Here is a 25,131-nt window from a genome sequence, read left to right as displayed (position 1 = left end):
CATTCAAATCTCATCTCGAATTGTAATCCCCATGTATTAAGAGAGGGACCTGGTGGAAGGTGATTGAACCATGGGAGTGGTTTCCCCTATGGTGTTCTCGTGATAGTGAAGTTCTCATGAGATCTGATGGTTTAAAAGTGGCAGTTTTTGGCCAGGTGCAGTGGCTCATGCTTGTAATCACAGCACTTTGGGAGGCTGAGGTGGGCGGATCACTTGAGGTCAGGAGTTCAAGACCAGCCTGGCCAACATGGTGAAACTCTGTCTCTGCTAAAAATAATACAAATATTAGCCAGGTGTGGTGGCAGGCACCTGTAATCCCAGCTACTCAGGAGGCTGAGGCAGGAGAATTGCCTTGAACCTGGGAGGTGGAGCCTGCAGTGAGCCAAGCTCGTGCCACTGAACTCCAGCCTGGGTGACAGAGACTCCATCTCAAAAAAAAAAAAAAAAAAAAAAAAAAAGTGACAGTTTTCCCTGAGCTCTCTCTCTTTTCTGCCACCATGTCACCATGTAAAACATGCCTTGGTTCCCGTTCACCTTCCACCATGATTATAAGTTTCCTGGGGTCTCCTCTGCCATGCAGAACAGTGAGTCAATTAAATAAACCTCTTGTTTACTCTTGTTTATAAATTACCCAGTCTCAGGTAGTATCTTTATAGCAGTGTGAAAATGGACTATACAGGATTGAATGACATATTTGGGCTCAAGATCCAGTAGTGAGATTACTAGGTAGGAAGCATAGAGTATCCGCCTTAACTTTGTAGTGTAATTCTTTCTGAACCAGACCTGGAAACCATTTCACTTGTGTTCAGAAGGTTGGTAGAATTTGCATTTGACTCAGAGTGACTTGGTGTGTTTAGCTATCATTCTCAGGAGCCTTTGCAGTGCTTGAAGATTTATTAGGAAAGGTTCTTTCTGGAACCCTTCAAGCTTGACAGGAACCTCTCTATATCATTTTGTATGCTAGGTTTTAAATTTAAGTTGAGAAATTTATGTATTTCTACATTTATAAGCAGAAAGAGTTTAGCAAAGCTTGACAGAGGCTTTTGAGGGAAGAAGTAAGTTTGCATGTTTTTCCTGTCATTCCAACCGGTTTTTAAAGATGTAATTAAATAAACATTGAATTTTCAATGATAATGATTTTCATAAATGATTTAATACAATTTGATCATGAGATAGGACAGCTGCATATATCCAGACCTCAGTGTTTCAAATTATAAGGTTTTCTGTTTCATGGTTCTACAGTTGATAAGTTGATAATCTACAGCAGCATTTCACTTTGAGTGAGACATGCTGGCAAATTATTGCCTCTAAAATATCAGAGTGAGTGGTATGTTGATCATTATATTTGTTCCATAGCCTTTGGTGCACACCTTCTTAAAATCTCCTTTTCTCTGCTCTGTTTCTTTCTCCTTGGTTAATGATGCTTTCTTTCTTTTTTTTTTTTTTTTTTTTTGAGACAGAGTCTCGCTCTGTAGCCCAGGCTGGAGTGCAGTGGCCGGATCTCAGCTCACTGCAAGCTCCACCTCCCGGGTTTACGCTATTCTCCTGCCTCAGCCTCCCAAGTAGCTGGGACTACAGGCGCCCGCCACCTCGCCCGGCTAGTTTTTTGTATTTTTTTTTTTTTAGTAGAGACGGGGTTTCACCGTGTTAGCCAGGATGGTCTGGATCTCCTGACCTTGTGATCCACCCGTCTCAGCCTCCCAAAGTGCTGGGATTACAGGCTTGAGCCACCGCGCCCGGCCCCAAATGATGCTTTCTCATCTCCTAAGTGTCCATGCATTAAAATCGTACATTTCTCTTTCTTGTCCCTTACCCTCTCTCCCAAAGGGAATCTGCCTCTCTCCTGTTAGCTAGTCTGAATTATCTGAGTTAATTCAGAATAAATAGTGGTATGACTGATAGACCTAATTCCAAATTACATCAGGATGCAGAGAAAAGGGAACACTTATACACTGTTGGTGGGAATATAAATTAGTACAAACTTTATGGAAGACAATATGGAGATTTCTCAGCGAATTAAAAGTAGAACTACCATTTGATTCAGCAGTTCCACTACTGAGTATGTACTCAAGGGAAAATTAATCATTATATCAAAAAGATACCTGCACTCAGTATGTTTATTGCAGCACTATTGACAATAGCAAAGATGCGGAATCAACCTAAACATCCATCATGGATGACTAGATAAAGAAAATGTGATGTACACACAACACACACACACACGAATACTATGCAGCTTAAAAAAGAACGCAGTCATGTCTTTTGTGGCAACATAGATGGAACTGGAGGGCATTATCTTAAGTGAAAGAACTTAGAAAGTCAAATACTACATGTTCTCACTTATAAGTGCTAAATAACACATACACATGGAAGTAGAATGTGCAGTAATAGTCACTGAAGACTGGAAAAGGTGGGAGAGAGTGAGGGATGAGAAATTGCAAATGGGTACAGCGTACATTCTTTGGGTGATGGTTACACAAGAGGCCAGATTTCACCATTATCCATGTAACAAAACTGCACTTGGACGCCTTAAATTTATGCAAATAAATAAAAATAAATAAGTAAAAAGCAAAAAAAAAAGTGTATGTATTTTGAAGTGAAGCTTGTAAAACTGAAAAGTTCTGTTCACCTAAAGAATTAGCAAAGTGTTTTAATATATGTAGATTGCTTCCTTGTTTACCTTTCTGCTTCAGAGTTTTTTTTTTCCCTTTTTTTTTTTTTTGACTCCCAGTATCTGAGAACATATTTCTTCCCTATGGGAGTTGAGAAGAGGAGGAAGAATAATGGGAGGAGACAGGACCTTTTTCAACTTGACAAATAGGTATAGCTACTTCTCATACGTTTTTTCCCTCTCCAGGTCCTCAGAATCTCATTACATTTTTTTGTTTATTTAAATGCTCCCTGATGAAATATTATATGCCTCTTAGTTGCAGTTTCCCATCTCCCAACTTGTTATAAGATAAATACTTCTAATTTATATATTAAGTTACATATTAATTTATGAAACTTATTTTACCTTGTTTTTCAGAACAGTAATAAGTTTTATTGACATGATAAATTTTTTCCACCAAACAGGAAAATTCACCAGTAAATGTGTTGAAAATGCCTCTAATGATATTGGCCTCTATTTATTGATCATATATGCCAGACACTGTGCTGCAATGAGAAATGTAACTCATTTCTTACAACAACCCTTACATAAGGTAGATGTTTATATTTGAATTTTGGAGTGATTAATTTGTCTAAGCTTGTGCTACCTGTAAATGGTGGAGCTTATTTTAAAGCCTTTCTGCTTTTGCTTATACACTGTTTTCTTCTACATTTCAAAAGCACCTTAAATGATTTGGTGCTGATACTTAAAGTACTTTTTAGAGAGAGTTAGCAGCATGTTGATTCTACTTTTTTTTTGTATGTCTTCATACTCCTAAAAGTGTTTTATTTTCCTTTTGTTCCACTTTAAGCATTTGTTAAATGTAATTCATTAATTTTTTTCAAGGATGGTACCATAATTAATGTAGCATCTAGCATAGTTGAAAGTAGCAGATACTTTAAAAATATCTGCTGCATTGATTCAAAACAGTAACGAAAGGAGAGGTGGCAGTTAATGGAGGGGGGCTCTTCACGTAAAAATTCGTTTCTGTTGGAATGTGAGGCTGGAATCTTTCTCATATTACAGCATGCTGCAGGGCAGGGCTAGAATCCAAGGTTTGATTCAAATCACCCAAACTCTTTTTTCTTTGCTTTACAACCCCAAGTTATTGCCAGCTGAAAAGGATAATGGAGGGTAATGATGAATGTGTTTCCATATGCCGCTGCTGCTGCAAAAAATTTTTAGATAGTTTCATTTTTTTAAACCTAGATAAAAAGACCACTTTGAAATGAAGAGTAAATTAGTGGCCACCAAATGAGTGGTTATGAGATTGCTGCCCTAGAAGCCTGTTCAGGTGATGCTGATGGTGTTTGCTGCCATTTAACAGTTCGGTCTCAAATAGTTTCTCCCCAGGGGTGGGGAATGTTGGTGGGGGGGGGTGGTGGTATAAGAATTCAAGCATTCTTCAGAGTCTTTCTTTTTCATTCCCAACTGTAGGTTTTAGACATGGGTGTTACTTTTTCAGAAACTGCCTAGATTTTCATAGGCTGTCAAGGTCAAATATATTGATTTAGCCATTTCATGATATATACGTATATGAAAACATCATGTTGTATACCATAAATATATACAATTTTTATGTCAGTTAACAAATTTTAAAAAAGAAAATCAAATGCAAACTAAGCTTTAATAATTTTCTGCAATAGATCCTTTTTTAACTCACTGGAACCTGAGAGAACTAAGCCATTTGGAATAGCCTGTGTCTCTCTCTCTCTTTTTTTTTTTGTTTTTGAGATGGAGCCTCACTCTGTCACCCAGGCTGGAGTGCAGTGGCACGATCTCGGCTCACTGCAACCTCTGCCTCCCAGGTTCAAGCGATTCTCGTGCCTCAGCCTCCTGAGTAGCTGGGATTACAGGCACCCGCCACCACACCTGGCTAATTTTTTTTGTATATTTGGTAGAGACAGGGTTTCACCATATTGGCCAGGCTGGTCTCGAACTCCTGGCCTCAAGCAATCTGCTGGCCTTGGCCTCCCAAAGTGCTGGGATTACTGGCGTGAGCCACCACTGTGCCCAGCTGAATAGCCTGTATCTCTAATACATTGTTATCCCAGCCTCCTCACCCCCTCAGCAGTTAAACTATGTGCTGGGCAGATTGAATTGCTGTGCTTACCAAATTGTTTGTTTGTTTTTGATACTGGGTCTTGCTCTGTCACCCAGGCTGGAGTGTAGTAGTGAGATCATAGCCCACTGCAGCCTTGACTTCTGGGCTGAGGCAATCTTCCTGACTTACCCTCCCAAGTATCTGGGACTATAGGTGTGCACCACCATGCATGGCTAATTTAAAAATTGTTTTGTAGAGACAGAGGTCTCCTTTCATTGCCTACGTTGGTCTTGAACTCCTGGGCTCAAGCTGTCCTCCCATCTTGGTCTCCCAAAGTGTTGGGATTATAGGCTTGAGCCACCATGCCTATCCTGGGTTTTTCTTCTTAGTATAGTTGATTATTCCTCATCGTTGCCCCTCAAGAAGACTTCAGCAGCAGTAAAGTAAAGTAATATTCCTTTAGTCCTTTAAGACTATAACCTGATTATTAGTAATTAGAGCTCTGGGCTCAATTGCAGATTAGTAGTGTCCTTTACACATTAATACTTTTTTTTTTTTTTTTTTTTTTTTTTTTTGGAGACAGGATCTCACTGTATCACCTGGGCTCAAGTCCAGTGGTGTGATTACAGCTCACTGAAGCCTCAACCTCTTGGGTTCAAGTGATCCTCCCGCCTCAGCCTCTTGAGTAGCTGGGACTACAGGTGTGTGCCACCATGCTCAGCTTTTTTTTTTTTGGTTTTTTAACTTCTTACAGAGATGGAGTTCTACTGTGTTGCCCAGGCTGGTCTCAAACTCCTAGGTCAAACGAGCCTCCTGCCTCAGCCTTCCAAAGTGCTGGTATTATAGACATGAGCCACCGCACCTGGCCTACACTTTAATGATTTTTTAATGATTTATGGTTGTTTGGTATTGGCCTTTACGTTATTATATATCTGCTGAATGCTGTGTGATGGGTATTATGATTATCCACTTCTATCAGGGAGCTACTAACTAAAATGTAATTTCTTTAACCGTTGAATTTGGACAATCTGACTTCAGAGTTTTAGCTCTTAACTCTTTTACTATAAGGCTGATGCCTCCTGTTTTATAAATAATATAGCCCCTATTTAAGATTTCTAAATATAACATTCCCCCATGTCATTTTCTATTAGAGTATGTGTATATATGCAAGGTTTTCCATTTCCATTCTAATAAAACTTTCATCTTTAGTTTTAGTGGTTGCCAGTTGGTTTCTTGGAAGACGTTTTCTGCCTTTAGCATTTTTATTTCAGGTAAAAGGATTGTGTCGCCTTGATGACTTCTTGGCATATATGCTCTAAAGTTAGTCTTCTGTACCGGTAGAGACAAACAGTTAAAGCATGTACAGTACTTCTTTTGGATTATGTTATAATTTGGGGGACAGATTTGCCATTTGAAGTTTGTCTTAGATACATAATTTTTATTCTGTAAATGTACAGATGGTGGAATTCTGGAAACATCCTGTGTTGAAGAGAAAAATTCCACTCAGAATTTAAAATTGGCCTTGGAGAATTATAAAAAGGGGTAGGGGCATGGATCATCCGTATGTGGGTTATTGAATTAAATTTATCACTTTTTTTATTCTTAGAGTCAACTTTTATAATACTGTTACTGGGATTGCTTGACTTACTAAGCTTTTACTGGACACTTTAATTTTGGGAGTACAGTTTCTAAACTCATGATGTAATCTTCATGCAACAAGATGTTATTTTATCAAATTTTGGTATTACATGCTCATTCTTAACTTTGACAAATTTTAATTAACAGGTGAGTTATGCATCTTTAAATTTATATAATTAATAATCATTCTTTTTTATTTCTAGAACTGAGGTCAGGGGTAGTTAGCTATCTGAAAAGCAACAGCTGGGTTTTATTTTATATGCATTGTTAATCATGGCATTTTGCTGTGGAAGGGGCATTTGCATTAGATTTAACTTAATCTTCCTTGTGAAAATCTAAACATATTTAAGCATAGTTTAGGAATAATAAACTTGAGGTACTACATATAATTTGATTTAGAAGCTTTTTAATCCTGAATAAGGAAGGAGTACATAGAAAGTCAAGGAAAAATTCTATGTAATAGTTGTGATACTCAAGCTGAAAATAGTCTGATCCAGCAGCCTAAAATAATGACCTCCTCACTAGTTGAGCATGCTTCAGTGTCATGAAATGAACAGGACAGGAAAAGGTATCTGTGTACAATCTTTGTTTCAGGACTGTACTAGGTATAGTGTACCTGCATGTTAATTCAAATACTAGGCTAAAAAGTTTGTATTATTATTCCTCTTTTAAAGATGAGGAAACTGAAATTTTAAAAGTAGGTGACTTATCTGTGGTTAGAAGAAATATATGCAGAATTGTGATTTATGCCCAGAATATCTGACTCCAAGACCTGAATTCTTTCTACCATATCATATACTTTCTTCTCATCTTTTGTTTGTTTTTTTTCCCCCCTTGAACTGTGTTGGAAGTTTTCTATTTCTTCTTTTCTCTATGGTTACCATAGAACTGTTAATATGCATACTTAACAAAGTCTAAATGTAAATGCAATCTTTATCCTTCTCCTGAACCTCCTTCTGACGAGAACTATTTTTATCAGATATTATAGTTTTGGGACTTGATCTTTCAGCCCCAGAAATAACAGCGTTTAGATTTACCCATATGCATTTACTCTTTTTTCCCCTATCCATTCCTTCATGTGTATGGATTGTAAGATTAACTGTTTTTTAATTTACCCCCCTCGGGAGCTTTATGTGAGACGGTCTTTGCTCAGGCTCTCCATTTTGTACAGGCCCTCAAGTTTTGCTGCCTATTATCCTATTTTCTATAGCTCCCGTCCTCCATCAGGTTCGTTCCACCAGGGATATGTTGATTCCCCAGGGGAACATTGGCTTCAGCACTAACTCACCTCTCTAGACTTGTACTTTTTAAAAAATTATTTCTGCTCTTGAGCATTTCTCTTACTTTGTTGTTGGCTCTTCCATACATTAAAACAAAATTTTAAGCACTTAATACAACATTTTTGGATGATCTCCAGCCATGGGGCTGCATTGCCAGATATAAAAGTCCACGTTGTCATTGTGCTTCATGGGAGTATTTTGTATTGAACCTGTGGGCTGGGGGATGCGTAGAGGATTTTTTAAAATTTATTTAAAATAAATTTCTAGTAACTGATAAAACTCTTTCATTTAGAGTCATAAGAAATGAACTATTTGTTTGATGAAGAAGCAACAGATGACTTCCAAAAAGCACTTTTGAAAACTCCCCTTACTGAAGGTTTATATTAACTGCCCTCTAGAGGAAGAAAAAAATCTGAGAAAGATCTTTTAATAGTACATTAAGTATGTTTTCCCTTGCATCTTTTTCTAGGATAAACAAGAACCAAGGATTACTTGCTCTGTGCATGGGATGCCATGTTGTAAAGTTTAGGTAGCAGATGCTCTAAGAAAATTTGTAACATTAAGGCTGAAATTACCATGAAAATGCCAAAACATCTTTGTATTGGAATTTTACAAAATTTGTTCTTAGGACTTAACTTCTTAAAGCATATCAGTTTTCAAAGAGATGGTAACTTACTTCATCAGTTGTCTTTGATTTTTTTTTTTCATGAGATAGAGTCTTATTCTGTTGCCCAGGCTGGAGTGCAGTGGCATGATCTCGGCTTACTGCAACCTTTACCTTCCCAGGTTCAAGCAATTCTTCTGCCTCCTGAGTAGCTAGGATTACAGGCATGCACCACCACGCCTGGCTAATTTTTTGTATTTTTAGTAGAGATGGAGTCTCACCATGTTGGCCAGCCTGGTCTTGAACTCCTGACCTCAGGTGATCCACCTACCTCAGCCTCCCAAAGTGCTGGGATTACAGGCATTAGCTACTATGCCCAGCCAAGAAATAGAAAATAACTTTAGACCAGTATTTTCTATATTCTATGTTTTTTTCATATATTCTCATATGATTACCTACATAGGATATATGTGTTGTGTTTTGCTTTGCTTACCTGATAGAACACTGTTAAAAATAATATTTTAATTGAAAAGATGTTTAACTCACATTTTTTAATGGGTTAAGGTTAATGTTTTGAGTTTTTTTTTTAGCAGATGGTATTGATTTAGTGTTTTTGGCAATAATTTTGTTAGCACTGATAGAAAAGATGAGGATTTGAAAGGAAACAATTGCTTGCTTTGTAAGTCGTGATGTTCAGTAATGACTAAGTACATTCATTTGCACAGCCAGTATAAACTCCAGATGATTTTTCGCTGCCTGTTCCTTAAGTGGGTCATGAGATTTGGTGTTTATCACTGACTTGAATATCTTCAAGTTTACAAACCACATAACCTGACCATGAAATCAAGCAGCTCTTTCAAAGGACTCTTTGAAAGTATATTTTATTTTTATTTTTGGGGTCATTTCAATGAAAATAAGATTGTGCAATTTGTGTATGGGTTTTGGAACTTTTCTCCCTTTCTTTCCTTCTTTTTATTTCATCTTTCTATCCTGCCTTCTTTCTTCCTTCCATCCTTCCTTCAACCTTCCTTTGTTTTTGAGACAGCGTCTCGCTCTGTCACCCAGGTTGGAGTGCAGTGGTGCTATCTTGGCCCTCTGCAATCTCTACCTCCTAGGTTCAAGGGATTCTCCTGCCTCAGCCTCCTGATTAGCTGGGACGATAGGCACGTGTCACCATGCCCGGCTACTTTTTTGTATTTTTAGTAGAGACAAAGTTTAGTCATGTTGGCCAGGCTGGTCTCGAACTCCTGACCTCAAGTGATCCTCCCTCCTCGGCCTCCCAAAGTGCTGGGATTACAGGCATGAGCCACAGTGCCTAGCTCCTTCCATCCTCTTTAAAACAAATTTCAGTGCAGAGATTTCTGTGGTACTTTTTGGTTGGTCTTCCCAACACAGTCTCTGCCATTAGCAGTTAGCTTTTAGCAAGGCTGATAGGCCATTCACTTATTTTATAAAATCAATTTGTGTATATGGTATTTGGTGGCCGTCTTTCAGAGATGACAGTGACTCAAGTGTCTGTGTGACTGTGACTGCTGCATTTTATTTAGATCTGGTCCTTTTTGTTTTAGGCATAATGGGAAAGGAGCCTAATCCCTAAAGAATGGTACCGAAATTTGTGAAGAACCCGCCTAAATTGTTATGGCGGCACATGTGACTGATGGATCTTTTGGATTTGAATGCCTGTAATGTTTTAAATATATGTTTACTATTAAAATTGTTCCTGGATTCCTTCTTTCTTCTGTAGGATATGTGTATGGATTAGTTGTACAGAACCATTAATATGCTGACCTTTGTGCAAATGTGAAATACTTCTTTAATGGTTCTTTTAAAAACTGGGTTCTGTCAACATTGAGAATTTCAGCATTGTTATCTGATAAGTTACTACCCCATTTTAAGTATTGATTAGTTTGACATATGTATGCACACATACACATGTGGAATCATAAATTAGACAATGATATGTAAAAAATGGGGAGATTATTTCAGAGGTAGTAGGTTTATTTTTGAATAATAAGTGTATCTTAAATTCAGTAAATTAAATATATAATAAATGCATATGGTGTATAAGGAACTACGTTTGATGCCAGGTAGATTTATAAATAGCTGTAAGTTCTTATTTCTTACAGAATAAGGAATTGTCCATAAAGATCCTATAGCTTAGAATTGCTGAATTTAATAAGCTGTATACTAGCTTTTTGTCATTACTTTTAATGGCAAAAACTGCAATTACTTTTGCACCAACCCAATAGTAGTTCACATGAGAGACATTATCACAAGGCAAAGAGATTAGAGAAAACTTTATACATAATGACTTGGGACTGGTACTTGAAGATAGGATTTGTAGAGGCATAGAGGTGTAGGGGACAAGTACCCAGTAGAGGAAGCCTGGGACAAGATGGGAAGTTGCAGCATGTGTTTGAGGGACCAGTTTGGTTATAATACATGAGATACATTTTAGAGAGTAGGGGAAGATAAGATTGGGGCTAGGACATATAGGACCTTGAGTACCATCTTGAGAAAACTCTGAAGTTTGTGAAACACTGAGGTGATTGATCATCTATTCATTTTGTAACCAGTTGAGTATCAGTTGTGTGCCAGGTACCAATTAAGCAGAAAAGTAGAGTGGGTAAGAATCACATAGCAGCCGGGCATGGTGGCTCACGCCTGTAATTCTAGCACTTTGGGAGGTCGAGGTGGGTGGATCACTTGAGGTCAGGAGTCAAAAACCAGCCTGGCCAACGTGATGAAACCCCGTCTCTACTAAAAATTCAAAAAAAATGTGGTGGGCACCTGTAATCCCAGCTACTTGGTAGACTGAGGCAGGAGAATCACTTGAATGTGGGAGGCGGAGGTTGTAGTGAGCCGAGATTGCACCACCGCACACCAGCCTGGGCAACAGAGTGAGACTTGTCTCACAGGCCCTGGGGCAACTAAACTTCCAAGTTTAAGTCCTGATTTACTACTTGTTGGCTTAATGACCTTGTGTAAGTTTCTTAACCCTCTCAGACAGGTCTAAGTCTATCTGTGATGATAAAGTTGTTAAATCATCAAGTCATTGATTTTATAAAATGTCTAATGTTAAGGTCTAAGAAATTTTATATGAACTTTCATTTTGGTTATTGGTCTAAGAGATAGAGAACTATTTTATCATTAATATAAAAAATTTTAGTATTTCACAGAGAAGTTTTTTTAGTTGAGACCTTTTAAAATGCAGGATTACTTAGCTATTTTGACTTCTTTTGGATATTGTTGAATTTAATTTTAAGTCAAATTTAAAATTAAAATGAAGGCCGGGCACGGTGGCTCACACCTATAATCCCAGCGCTTTGGGAGGCCGAGGCGAGTGGATCACCTGAGGTCAGGAGTTCAAGACCAGCCTGGCCAACATGGCGAAACCCGTTTCTACCAAAAATACAAAAAATCAACCAAGTGTGGTGGTTCATGCCTGTGGTTCCAGCTACTTGGGAGGCTGAGACACGACACTCACTTGAACCCAGGAGGCGGAAGTTGCAGTGAGCCGAGGTTGCACTGCTGCACTCCAGCTTTGGTGACAGAGGAAAACTGTCTCAAAGAAATAAAAAATGAAAGTAAATGTAAGTTAAATTAGATTACACACATTAAATTTAAATTTAAATAAGTTGAAAATTAAAACCCAAACACACCTTAAATAAATCACAACCCAAATAATCTTGTACCCATCTCTTCAACTGGAAGAAGGAATGGAGGACTTGGGGGTTCTGTGTTTGACTTCTGCGAACACAAGGTAGATGTTTATTTGTTGTTGCTGCTGATGTTTAAATCAGAAAAGAAGGTTAGAAACGCATACTGAGTAGGCAGAATTACAACTTCCACACTCTGTTATAGACAGTTTGGGATAGATATCTGATTGAGAATAGACTTTTAACAAAGTGATAAGAGTTGAGATAAGTCACAAATATAACTTCACTACTGTTCATATTAGTGTAGCAAAAGTGTGGGTATTATTAAGTAGGTTCTTCCATACACTGTACTTTTTGTTCAAGGACATTCCTATGGGTTCTGATCAGTGGTATTTAGTGGTATTTAATATTTGTATGCCCCACGACCACCCTCTAGTACCCTACATATTTATTACTATAAACTAATTTTTGATCTCTGATACTGTGGAATAGTTTAGTTATATATTCAAACTGTGTGGCAAGACTTGTAGTGGAGAGTATAGGAAATGGGGTTTGGCCTGAGGAGAAGGGAAAGGCTTGGTGCTGTGCCTTGTTCTTTAGAATTTATATCCCTTTAATTGCTTTCCTCCTATGACCATTGCTTTGACATGACTGTGTAAAACTATGGTATGATGTATGAGTTATGAGGTGTTCATTTCAGATGTTATGCACTGAGCTCTAATTAACTTGACAGAAGCCAGATTCATTTTTATGCAGAGACTTTTAGTATAGCAGATTTGGAGCTAGAAGACCTAGGCTTGAACCTTGGCTCTTTCTCTTACTATTTGTGCCACAAAATGTAGGTTTTCTTAATCTGTTTTTTTATTAGTAAAGAGGGAATAGCCATTACCGTTGTAGGTTGTTGTGAGATTGTTGCAATAAGGCTTAAATGAGATGCCAAGAAAGCATTTTATAAAATTCTAAAGAGCTGTTTAAATGCCCAGTGTCCTTGGTACATGGTGAGTCTTTGGAGGCACGCAATGTGTCTTAAGCATCATCTGGAGCAACTACAACACTAAGGCACAAATTTTTAAGTTGTGAGCTCTGTGAGTACAGACTTTTGTCTCTTTTGTACTGCTGCATCTGCAGCATCTTACAGAATGGTGTTTATTTATTTCTAAGTTTCAAAACTTTAAAACATTTTTCTTCTGCTTACTCCCTTTCCTTAGAAATTTGATGATTCTTTCTTCATCTTCAAAAGAAAAAAAAAAGATATTAACAGAGCATAGCACCCTGTCCTGTAGTTGGATAGATAAGCTAACTCTTTGTGGGCTGGTCCTTAAAAGTAAAGAGGGAGGGTGGTTACAATGGGATTCTCTTTTAGTTCTATTTCTGCCACAAATAAAAAGAAACAAGATAATAGATGGGAACCTGAAACAAAAAATGTTTCAGTAAAACTTAGAGAGATAGGCAGGAATTTAGGAATAGCAGTTGAATGAAGAAGCCAGAATAGGAGTTTGGGTTGGGTCCAGGGAAAGATGATCTAGACCATAAAGGCGTACATGAGGTCTTACTATTAAAACATTCTGTCACAGCCAGGTAGGCCACACTAAGCTTATACATGGAAATTCAGACTGCTTTAAAAAATGGTACCCTGTTTATATTTTTATGTATGTAAATCAGCATTCCTGTGGTGATAGATGATAGATAAGATTATATTTTCAGATATATCCCTATATTTTCAGATAGTATCCCTATAATTCTTTTTAGTAGGTTAAATATACCCTTCAAATTAGTTTTCTGAGAGTGAATTATTTGACTCATCCAGGCTCTGTTACACATAAGCTGTGCAATATTGGGCAAGTTATCCAACTTACTTGACTCTGTTTTTCCCATGCCTTAAAGTAGAATAATACTTCCCTTGCAGAATTGTTGTTAGGATGCAAAACAATGCATGTGAAGTACCTAGTGCAGTACTAAGTGCACAGTAGGGATTCAGTTAATGGTGGGAATTATTATTTTTTGATCTAGGCTTAATGTATAATTATTTGTATATCATTTGACGGTAAGTACTATTGATATAGTATGAACATTCCAAATGTTGTTGGTCTTGTGGGTTTCGGTGTTTGTTTTTAGACTAAATATATATTATGTTTTCCTTTCATAGATTTCTGAGAGAACACACACCATCTTATTTCTGTTGAATTATATTTAGTAACTCAAAAGGCATATACCAAGCTGTCAGAAGCAGCTTCATTTAAAAGGTAATTTCAAATTTTGAAAGGGTCATTTACTCTTTAATTTTACTTGGATTATATTTGTATACTTGGCATAGATAATTAATGGTTCTCTTACACTAAATTTGATTCATTCAGACTATAGAACATCCCTATTATATCATATTCACTCCGTATTGGAGTTTTTCTCTTTTTAAAAAAAATCTTTGGTAATACAGTTGATTTTCCAATCTCAATGAGCACTACCATGCCATATGACATGAACAATGTAAATAATTTGTTTCCTCGCAAATATTTAAAATTTTTTTCCCAAATGATTTTAAATGTATTTTGTTTAAATGCAAAATACCAGGTGCATTTGGAATCATCTCAGTGGGGAGCTTGTTACTGAGTAGGAAGGAGATAAGCTGGAAAGAAGTTGTATGCAATGACAAATTTTTATACTACTTTTAGGCAACCTTGACATCTATTTAAAAATCGAGTGGCCGGACGTGGTGGCTCACGCCTGTAATCCCAGCACTTTGGGAGGCCAAGGCAGGCGGATTACCTGAGATCAGGAATTTGAGACCAGCCTGGCCAACATGGTGAAACCCTGTCTCTACTAAAAATACAAAAATTAGCCAGGTGTGGTGGCACATGCCTTGTAATCCCAGCTACTTGGGAGGCTGAGGCAAGAGAATTGCTTGAACCTGGGAGGCAGAGGAGGTAGCAGTGAGCCGAGATCGTGCCACTGCACCCCAGCCTGGTGGACAGAGTGAGACTCTTGTCTCAAAAAATAAATAAATAAAATAAAATTTTAAAAAATTTGAGCTTAATTCAGCAGTCTTCCTAGATCTCTATTTTGTATTTAAGATAGTAGTAGCAAATAGAGCTTTTAGTGGACTACGAATAATTTTGACTTTTGAGATAGGAGGAATAAGTTGTTTCATTTTCTGAGGGCACACTTGGTACCAGAATCTTTAAGTGACCATGAAATGAAGGTAAACATAATTGGGGGAAAAAAACAGGCTTAAATTCTTTTACTCTCATGATGTTTGTAAGTAAGAATGCTAGGTTTTAGAGATACACAGAGAAACTACTGTGACTGTGAAGGTTTCTTCCTGTAGCTTTATGCTAGCCCAAAGATAACATTACTTCATGAATTCTCAGTAAATGTACAGAAATGGTAATGTGTGACCAAACTTTAATATCTGCTTGGAACTAGTGCTTTCTTATCATTTGGAAGAAAAAAAATGATCATTTTAAACCATTTAACATCTGGGAATGACTATAATTATGACAGACAAACTTTATTTTCACTAGAAGATAGAATAGGATAGTGAAAAGAGCACTGGAATGAAAATCAGGAACCCAGGGTCTCTACTTGCCCTTTTTTTCAGTAACTGGCTGTGGGACCTTAAACAACTCATTTAATCTCTGAGTTTTAGTTACTGTGTAAAATGAGAGCATTAGAATTAAATATCAAGGTCCTTTCCACCTAAGGGAAGGAAATTTTGTAATAAAACAAATAGTATTAAGGAGGACACCCAAGACTATTTGATTAGAATCATCCAGTTGAGCTAGAAATTAAAAAAGAATATATATATGGTTATTTAGCATGATTTAGCGGGGAGATAGTATGGGATCCAGAGACAGAAGAGGAGTTGAATCCTGGCTTAATCATTGCTGGCTATGTGGCCTTAGGCAAATAACTCTGATTTTCAATTTTCTTATCTTTAATAGGGATTATAATACCTAACTATGACAGAGACTGCCAGATATACTCCAGTAGCCATTCTGCGTTTCTTCTTTTCAGAAATAAAATTTCTAGTCCTGCCTGAAGTTTAAGCTAGCCCGTGACTACCCAAGTTTTTCCAACTGTGTTTCCCAGGTAGATGCTGGTAGATTGGGCCCAATAAGTTTGGGCCATTGGGATGTACAAGGAAGAGATGCAGGCAACTTTTTGGGTCATCTTCTTAAAGAAAAACCCATGTGTCCTGGATGTCCTCTTTTCTTTTTTCTCTTTGGCTGGGAAATGACAAGAATTAAAGCAGCAGTCTTGGATCCAGAGATGGACGCCAATTGATGAAGACGGCAGAACTGACTGGCTAGTCTGGGTTCCCTGGAGCAGAGCTGACTCTCCACCCTAGGTTATCCATTTACTTTTGCACTGTTATGTGAGAGAGAAATAAACTTCTATCTTCTTTAAGCCCTTGGTTTTTTTTGGGTATTTCTTTGTTACAGCTGATTAGTCTACCTAGTGGCCTAAACAAAACGCTACCTTAAAGAGTTGTGAAGGCTAGAGATTATAAATTGCCTAGTTTAGTGGGTGACACATTATCAGTAGGTGCTCTAGCAGTGTTATCTATCATTTGTTAAATATTTACTTCCTATCTATTGTGGGTGGGGAGCAATGCTAAATGTAACGATCATGAAAATAGTTTCTATTATCAGTGGATTTAAGAACAATTAAAACAAGGATTCTTAACAATTTAACAGAAGTATATAAAATAACTAGCAACAGCCAGTTAGAGAACAAAATTTTATAGTGTCATTCATAATGGTAACCAAAAATATAATTTATCTAGAATGAAAAAATAAGAAATGGGCAAGAAGACCTTTATGAGAAACAGTTTTAATTAAGACCAAAAAACCATAAAATTTATGGAGAGCTATTTCTTGTTACTTAATGTTATAAAACATTGTTTCTCACAAAGGTTAGTTTACAGGTTTAATTAATGTTAAAAACTCAAATATGACATAATGCATATAATGAAAAACATTGGTTCCCTGGTCCACCCTTTCTCATCCCTGAATGGTTATCCCCAGAGGCAACTACTTATAATCCTCTCGATAGTTTCTCCTAGTATTTCTCAATATTGATTATGCTACCATTTAAAATTTTTTCCATTTTAATCATATATGTTGACTTACTAATAAGGCAAAGGAAGATTTAGCTTTTTTATACTTAAGTTTTTTTCCTTTCCCCCTCAACTTTCTTTCCCTAATGGAGTTATCATTATTTTTGGTTAGTGTCTTCACTGTTAAAATTATGTACTATTCATACTTGAGCCACTCAGTGATTATGATTACATTTACTGTTTTTCTAAAACTTGTTTTCTTGGAGTTAATGGGAAATTATCTTGTATTATATCCCTGATAAATTTTATTCCCATTTTTTCTTTTCTAGAATTTCTTTTGTCTAATATTTGAATTCCTGGATTTTGATTTTCTAATTTTTACTTTTCTAGTGTCTGGGAGATTTTCTAAGCCTTTTCTTCCAATGTTATTATTATATATTTTTAAATGTTCTGCTCTCATTTAAACTTTTCAGCTGGGCACAATGGCTTATGCCTTTAATCTCAGTACTTTGGGAGCCCCAGGTAGAAGGATCACTTGAGGCCAGAAGTTAAAAGACTAGCCTGGGCAACATAGTGAGACCGCATCTACAAAAAAAAAAAAAAAAATTAGCATGGTGCATTGGTGCATGTCTGAAGTCTTATCCACTCAGGAAGCTGAGGCAGGAGGATTGCATGAGCTCAGAGTTAGAGGTTACAGTGAGCTATGATTGTGCCACTGTGCAGCAGAGTGAGACCGTGTCTCAAAAATATTATAAGTAAACTTTTCAAAGCCTTTTCTTCTTTTCTGAGCATTCATTTTTATAGTCTATTACTGTTTTGTGGTTATAATTTCACCTCTGTCCAAATAATTTTAGTTTTAAAAAATAATTTCTTTGTGTATTGTATTTTGTTTGTTTTCTATTTGATTTGGTTTCTTTATTTCATGATAGGAGCATTCCTTGGTTGTTTCTCAAACATTTAGCTAATACTAAAAATCTTGGAAACTCTGTGTGCATGGATTTCACTGTAGGGCTGTTAGTTGAATATCAGATTTATTTTATTGAGACATTGCTGACTCTTAATATCTATAGCAGGGGTCCCCAACTCCCAGTCTGTAGACTGGTAACAGTCTGTGGCCCATTAGGAACTGGGCCACACAGCAGAAGGTGAGTGGCAGGCCTGAGCTCTGCCTCCTGTCAGATCAGCAGCGGCATTAGATTATCATAGAGTGTGAACTCTGTTGTGAACTGTGCATACAAGGGATCTAGGTTGCACGCTCCTTATGAGAATCTAATGCCTGATGATCTGAGGTGGAACAGTTTCCTACTGAAACCATCACCCCCACCCATGTTGTCTGTGGAAAAATTGTTTTCCATGAAATCGCTTCCTAGTGCCAAAAAGGTTAGGGACCCATTATCTATAGCCTTTTCTCTTGGGCTGTTTTCTCTTTCCAAAGAAGAGTCTTTCTCCTGCCTGGGAGGTACAAGTTGCTACTAGTTTTTGATAGTTAAACAAAGGAAGAGAACTGAGAGGTAGAGAGTGATCTCACTGCTTACTATAGAAATGCTCTTTAATTTACAGTAGCATTATATCCTGATGAACCCATTGGAAGTTGAGAATATCATAAGTCAAAAATGCACTTAGAGCCGGGCACGGTGGCTCATGCCTGTAATCTCAGCATTTTGGGAGGCTGAGGTGGGCGGATCACAAGGTCAAGAGATCAAGACCATCCTGGCCAACATGGTTGAAACCCTGTCTCTACTAAAATACAAAAAATTAGCCGGGTGTGGTGGCGGGCGCGTGTAGTCCCAGCTACTCAGGAGGCTGAAGCAGGGGAATTGCTTGAACCCAGGAGGTGGAGGTTGCAGTGAGCTGAGATTGCGCCACTGTACTCTAGACTGGGTGACAGAGCGAGACTCTGTCTCAAAAAAAAAAGAAAAAAAATGCATTTAGTACACCTAACTTAATGAAGCCTAATCTAGCCTATCTTAAATGTGCTCAGAATGCTTACATTAGCCTACAATTTGGCAAAATCATCTAGCAGAAAGCCTATTTTATAATAAAGAGCTGAATACTTTATGTAATTTATCGAAAACTGTACTGAAAATAAAAACCAGAACGGTCATACCATACCCAAAGTACAGTTTCTACTGAATGCATATTCTTTTCTCACCATGGTAAAATCAAACTATTATAAATCAGGGACCACTGTATAAATTTAATCTCCCTGTTTTCGGTACAGTATCTTGTTTTTTTTTTTTTTTTTTTGACCGAATCTCACTCTTTCATCCAGGCTGGAGTGCAGCAGCACGATCTCGGCTTACTGCAACCTCTGCCTCCCAGGTTCAAGCAATTCTTGTGCCTCAACCTCCCAAGTAGCTGGGATTATAGGCGTGCCCACCACCATGCCTGGCTAATTTTTGTATTTTTAGTAGAGGTGGAGTTTCACCATGTTGGCCAGACTGGTTCTTGAACTCCTGACCCCAAGTGATCCACACACCTCAGCCTCCCAAAGTGCTAGGATTACAGGTGTGAGCCACTGTGCCTGGCCGTCAGTACGGTATCTTATCCTCACACTCAGTTGTGCTTGTAGTCCCAGAGTCTGGTATCTGTCTGATTCAATTTTTTTTTTTCTAGAGAGTAAACTGCTTTTCTCCTGCCAGAGTGCAAGTCACAGAGTTGTAGAGGGACATCTAAAATCTCTTTTTTTTTTGAGACAGAGTCTTGCTCTGTTGCCCAGGCTGGAGTGCCGTGGCACAATCACAGTTTACTGCAGCCTTGACCTCCTGGGCTCAAGTGATCCTCCCACCTCATCCTCCTCAGTAGCTGGGACTATGGGCATGCGCCACCAAGCCTGGCTAATTTTTAAAATTTTTTGTAAAGACAGTCTTTCCATGTTGCCTAGGCTGTTCTTGAACTCCTGGGCTCAAGCGATCCTCTTGCCTTGGTCTTCCAAAGTGCTGGGATTACAGGCATGAGCCACCACACCCAACAGGGCATCTAAAATCTAATTGTTCCTTATGTGGACTTTCTGTCATCCTTCTGATTTTAGCCTTTCCCATAACTCTGCTCCATTTCTGGCCTCTTTATTGTGAATTATTTTTTTGTTGGTGTTCCTTTTTTGTGTGCATGTGGAGACAGTGCCTTGTGCTTTTTCGCCCGGGCTGGAATGCAGTGGTGCTATCTTGGCTCACTGCAGCCCTGACCTTGTGGGATTAAGCAGTTCTTCCCAGCTCAGCCTCCCAAGTAGCTGGAACTACAGGCATGCACCACCACACCTGGCTAATTTTTGTATTTTTTGTAGAGATTGGGTTTTTCTGTTGCCCAGGCTGGTCTCAAAATCATGGGCTCAAGCAATCTACCTGCCTTAGCCTCTCGAAGTGCTGGGATTACAGGCATGAGCCACCATGGCTGGCTGGTGTCTCTCTATTAACTACACATGTTATGTTTCAACTTTCTCTGTTCTGCTAAGTCAGAAACTATACTTCTGCTTTGCATCTTCCAAGCTTTTGTTAACTTTTTTGTTTTCTTTTATCTCTTCCAGCCATTATCTTCAGTGTTTATAATTTTTAACATTTCTTTACTGTCATGTTAGTGGGGTTTTGGGAGCAAGTGAAGATAAATGCATGTATCCAGTCTTTGATTTTTAATTAGAAATCCTTCAATTTTAAAATTGAGACAATTTAAACAAAATAGCTTGAAAATAAAAGACTTAAGGGTTTGGTGCTATATGGATTTCTCCAGAAGCAAACTTCATTTAAGAATGTCCTATTTTCCATTTGGCTGCAGCATCTTTGCCCCTTTCTGCACAATTTGTGTTAGCACATACAGGGCCTGTGATGTTGGGAAAGGTCAGTTTTCCTGGCACCTGGCAAATTACAGTTGTGTGTCTGCTGAAAATCTCCAATGTCAGGCAGAGTCTTGTTTTTCTTCCTAAGCCATTTCTGAAATACAACATGTATTTATTAACATAATACATTTCTACTTCATAGCTCAATATTGAGTCTAAATCAGAGGAAATTTTTGTGATCAGATAGAGCTTTAGCCTTGTGCCATGTGTATCCAATAGAATGCTTTTAGTTGCAAAATAATAGTAAATATACCTAGCTAAAACAAGAAAGGGGATTTATTAATTAACTGGAAAGTTTAGAGAGATGTCAGTCTTCAGATGTTGTTTGGTCAAGTCTGTGGCTCTGTTGCTCTGCAGTTCTCTCAGCTCTGCTCTAATCTTTGTTTTTAGTCTGACTTCCCTTACAGTTGTAAAATGGCTACAGGAGTTCCAGGTATCATATTTCATATCACATCATTCAGTAGAAGAGAGAGTTTCTTTCCGAGAAATTTCTAGAAAACATGTCTAGACCTACTGGCTTGAATTAAGTCCATGCTGACCCTTGAACCAGTAAGGTGGAGCATTTGCACTGAGTAACTTGTATCTGAGTCTCATGTCCCATTTCTAGAGCAAGGGTAGTAATATTTCCCCAAAATTTATAGAGTGTGTGGCAGGAGTGATACTCAGAAATTAAAATAGGGAACATGGATGTTGGGGAGGTAACCACAATATCCTTTAGTTGTGATTGTTTTTTGCTTTTAATTTTCTTTTTTTTTTTTTTTTTTTTTTTTTTTTTTGAGACGGAGTCTCGCTCTGTCGCCCAGGCTGGAGTGCAGTGGCCGGATCTCAGCTCACTGCAAGCTCCGCCTCCCAGGTTTACGCCATTCTCCCGCCTCAGCCTCCCGAGTAGCTGGAACTACAGGCGCCCGCCACCTCGCCCGGCTAGGTTTTTTTTTTGTATTTTTAGTAGAGACGGGGTTTCACTGTGTTAGCCGGGATGGTCTCGATCTCCTGACCTTGTGATCCGCCCGTCTCGGCCTCCCTAAGTGCTGGGATTACAGGCTTGAGCCGCCGCGCCCGGCCTTGTTGTTTTTTCTTTATTTGAGACAGGGTCTTGCTCTGTCGCCCAGGTGCGAACAGGGCTCACTGCAGCCTTTGAACTCTTGGGCTCAAGTGGTCCTCTTACCTCACCTCCTGAGTAGCTGGGACTATAGGCTCATACCACCGCGCCTGGCTAATTTTTATTATTTTATTTTATTTTGTAGAGACAGGTGTCGCCGTCTTGTCTGCGCTGGTCTCGAACTATTGGGCTCAAGGGATCCTCCTGCCTCCGCCTACCAAAGTTCTGAGATTATAGGTCTGAGCCACTGTGCCCAGCCTTTTTTTGGTTCTTTTTTTTTTTTTTTTTTTTTGGCCTTTAGAGACTTTTTAATTCTACCTTTTGATAGTCCCTCCTAAAGAAACTTTTCTTCTCCGTTTCTCTTTCATCCTTCCTTACCTCCTTTCTCTTGTCTTAATGAATCCTGAGGAAAAAAAAAAATGTATTCCTGGTTGCCTGACAAGATGCCTCTTTCTCAGAGGAAGGGTTCTATGTTTTCTTCCTTCATATACTGTTTCATCTGATTTCCCTTTTCCACATATGCTTATTGAATGACAATAATACAAGCAGAGAGTCTTCTCCTTAATGTGCTATTATTATGTTTGTTTAATTTTTGTTTTTAGTGTACCTTGTAGTTTCTTCATCTTGAGACAGTGTTGTCTGGTCTTTTGAGATATCTTGTTAGTCACTGGTGTTCTGTAATTTCTTTGTGTCTTAGTTGGGATATGTTATGCTGGTGATTCCTCAATCTGATGATTAATGGATTTCATCATTTTTGGAAAATTCTCAACTATTATCTGTTCAAACATTGCTTTTTTTCCCTTTGTATTCTCTACTTGATTTGATAGAAGATGTTGCTAGACATTTTCATCCTCTCCTGTGTATTTCTTAGTCCCGTTTGCTTATTTTCTGTCTCCTTATCTCTGTTCTGCATTCTAAGTAATTTCCTAAACTCTATTTTCCTTTTAAAAACTAATTATTTCTTTATCTGTATCTAATCTGCAGTTTAACCCAGTGTGTATTTTTTTTATTTCAATGCTCATAAAATTCTGTTTGTTTTTTCCTTTCCCTCAGATCTGCCTGGTCTTTTGATATTGTCTTTATTTTATTTTATTTTTATTTTCTATTGTCTTTCTTTTTCTCTCATATTTTATAATGTCCCTTATGTGTTTAATAATTTTAAATATACTTATTTTATAATTTCCATCTGCACTATCAGCTGAAATTTTTTGATGTCTAATCCTACTAATTTTTGTGTCTGCTGTCCCCTTATGGTGAATTATTTCTTCTTGTGCTTTAAAGCTTTAGATTATGAGCTTATCTTTAGTGAGGCTTTTTTTAAATATGGGAATTCTGTAGGTCCGGAATAGTTTTACATTTGCTTCTGCTAGTTATCTCAGGAATATTATCAGCTTGGGATCACCCTTTTTATACATTTCTGAGCCTTGAATTTCTTGGATCATGCAGGTAGTATAAACTTGAACTTCAAACCATTGTGAAGGCTGGCCCAGGATTTAAGTTATTGGTGTAGATTTTTTTTGTTCACCTAGAACCTAGACCAAGATAGTTACGTTTACTTGGGGAATTTGGTTTTATGAGGGTCTTTTAGTTCTAACTTTCTGTGTCCCAGTGTTGGTGCTCATTCCAGCCAGTTAATAGGTATTAAAATTCAAATGTCTTGGTTATTGAGGCTGGTAAATCTCCCCTGAGTAACTATAATCAGTTTCTGCTTACTGTTCTGGATTACAGTTCCTGTCTTGTTTTTGGCCTCTGAATGTTTAATTTCTTACTATGCATTTAAAGGAATGTTTGTTTGATTTAATCCAGCATTTTGAGATATTTGAGAATGCCCTAGGTCTGGTTCAACACGGAATACACAGATTTGAGGCAGAAATTTGCATGCAGGAGATTTTTTCGGCAGCCCTCTTGGCAACCAACCTCTGTGGGGAAGTGAAGGATTGTGAAGCAGATTCAACAGAAGGAGAAGCTAATCCATAGTGCAGCTGTATCCAAGACACCAGTCGATCCTATGGGGAGCTCCAGACCTGGGATTAACCTGCAAAGAAGTCCCAAATCTAGGTACGGGGGCCAGGTCTTTGTACTTCAAGGAGTCCAGCTTCTCATAGTATCTCCTATTAATATGAGGACAGCCACCACTGAGCTCAGGAATATGGTTGCCCTTTTCATCAGTGTATTGCTTATGCTTTGGGAAATGTAATGCCCTTTGAGCCCTCTCATAGAGCATAGTCAGTAGGCAGTTTTCAGCCTTCCTTCATATATACTTTCTAGCATGTCCACTTCTTTGGAACCTTTCATTCCCTAAATTTACCATCTGCCACAGCAGTTCTGCCATTTCTCCTTCACTTACTGTGCGCCTCCACTTTTTCCAAACTTTCAAGAGCCATCTTAATATCGTAGTATCATTTCCAGGGGCCTTGTCAGGGTGTTAAATTCAGTATAATGAGAGAGTGCTCTCAGTTAGGTAAGTCTTCTTTTATCCAACTTCATATTCTATTTCCCTTGGTCCAGTGTCTTCAGAATCCAGCCTAATGTCTGTTCTTCCAGCTCTTGCTTTACATGTTGACTAAGTTGTGCAGCTCTTTCAGCCATATAGTCCTTTTCTTCCTCAGCAGATTCGGCACTTCCCAAACATGGTTATTTGTGATTGGTCTGGAGGTCAAGAACCAGAGGTGGAGGTAGATCTGGGAAGACATAGGTTATCTTGTAAGGAAGAGGCATGTGCTTCATCTTGAGCAAAGGAAAGGCTAATTTCTGCAGGATCAGATAGTTCCTGGGACTCTGGGACTCCAGAGATTCAAGATTTTTAAAGGTATCATCCAACTCTCAGGGTTCTGTGCCTTCCCAATCAGAATGCTGACCCTGGTGTCATACAGTTCAATATTCATGTATGACTGTCTGTTTCTTGATTATTCTTTTATATTCCATAATATTAGTGTTAACTTCTATATTGTGAACAAGGCTTCTGTGTAATGAGTTGGTCATCATTCAAATGATACCTTCATGGAAACCAATGGGGCTGTGTACCTGCATGCCCTGTGGCTCAAGAGCAGTGTTCCTACCTAGTAGAGCAATTGAGGAGCTATAAGGGCCCTACTTAGTGCCACATATTGATACATCTGTCTTTTTGTCTTTAACATTTATTGGGTGTTTATTGGGTACCAGTCGCTGTGCTACAGGCATTATCTCATTTGATCACAACCTGTGTGATAATGACTTTTAGTATCTTCATTTTCCAGATAAAGTAGCTGAGTCTTTGACAAGTTACTTGCCTT

At 38.2% G+C, this 25,131-nt stretch overlaps 1 protein-coding gene across 3 annotated transcripts in view; it reads left to right on the top strand.

The window, feature by feature from the left end:
• DISP1 (dispatched RND transporter family member 1) overlaps positions 1-25,131 on the top strand; it is a 213,308-nt gene that overhangs the window by 9,408 nt on the left and 178,769 nt on the right. The window contains exon 1 of one of the 3 annotated variants that reach the window (XM_017869969.1): positions 2,732-2,821. The exons of the other annotated variants lie outside the window; for them this stretch is intronic. The gene's annotated coding sequence lies outside the window, so the exon portion shown is untranslated. Of the gene's footprint in view, positions 1-2,731; positions 2,822-25,131 lie in introns of those variants that run through there. 3 annotated transcript variants of the gene reach the window in all.

This window comes from Rhinopithecus bieti, unplaced genomic scaffold (genome assembly GCF_001698545.2).
Source record: "Rhinopithecus bieti isolate Rb0 unplaced genomic scaffold, ASM169854v2 scaffold_1673, whole genome shotgun sequence".
Lineage (NCBI taxonomy): Eukaryota > Metazoa > Chordata > Mammalia > Primates > Cercopithecidae > Rhinopithecus > Rhinopithecus bieti.
Note: the sequence above shows the minus strand (reverse complement) of the source record. Positions and strands in the feature narration are given on the sequence as shown.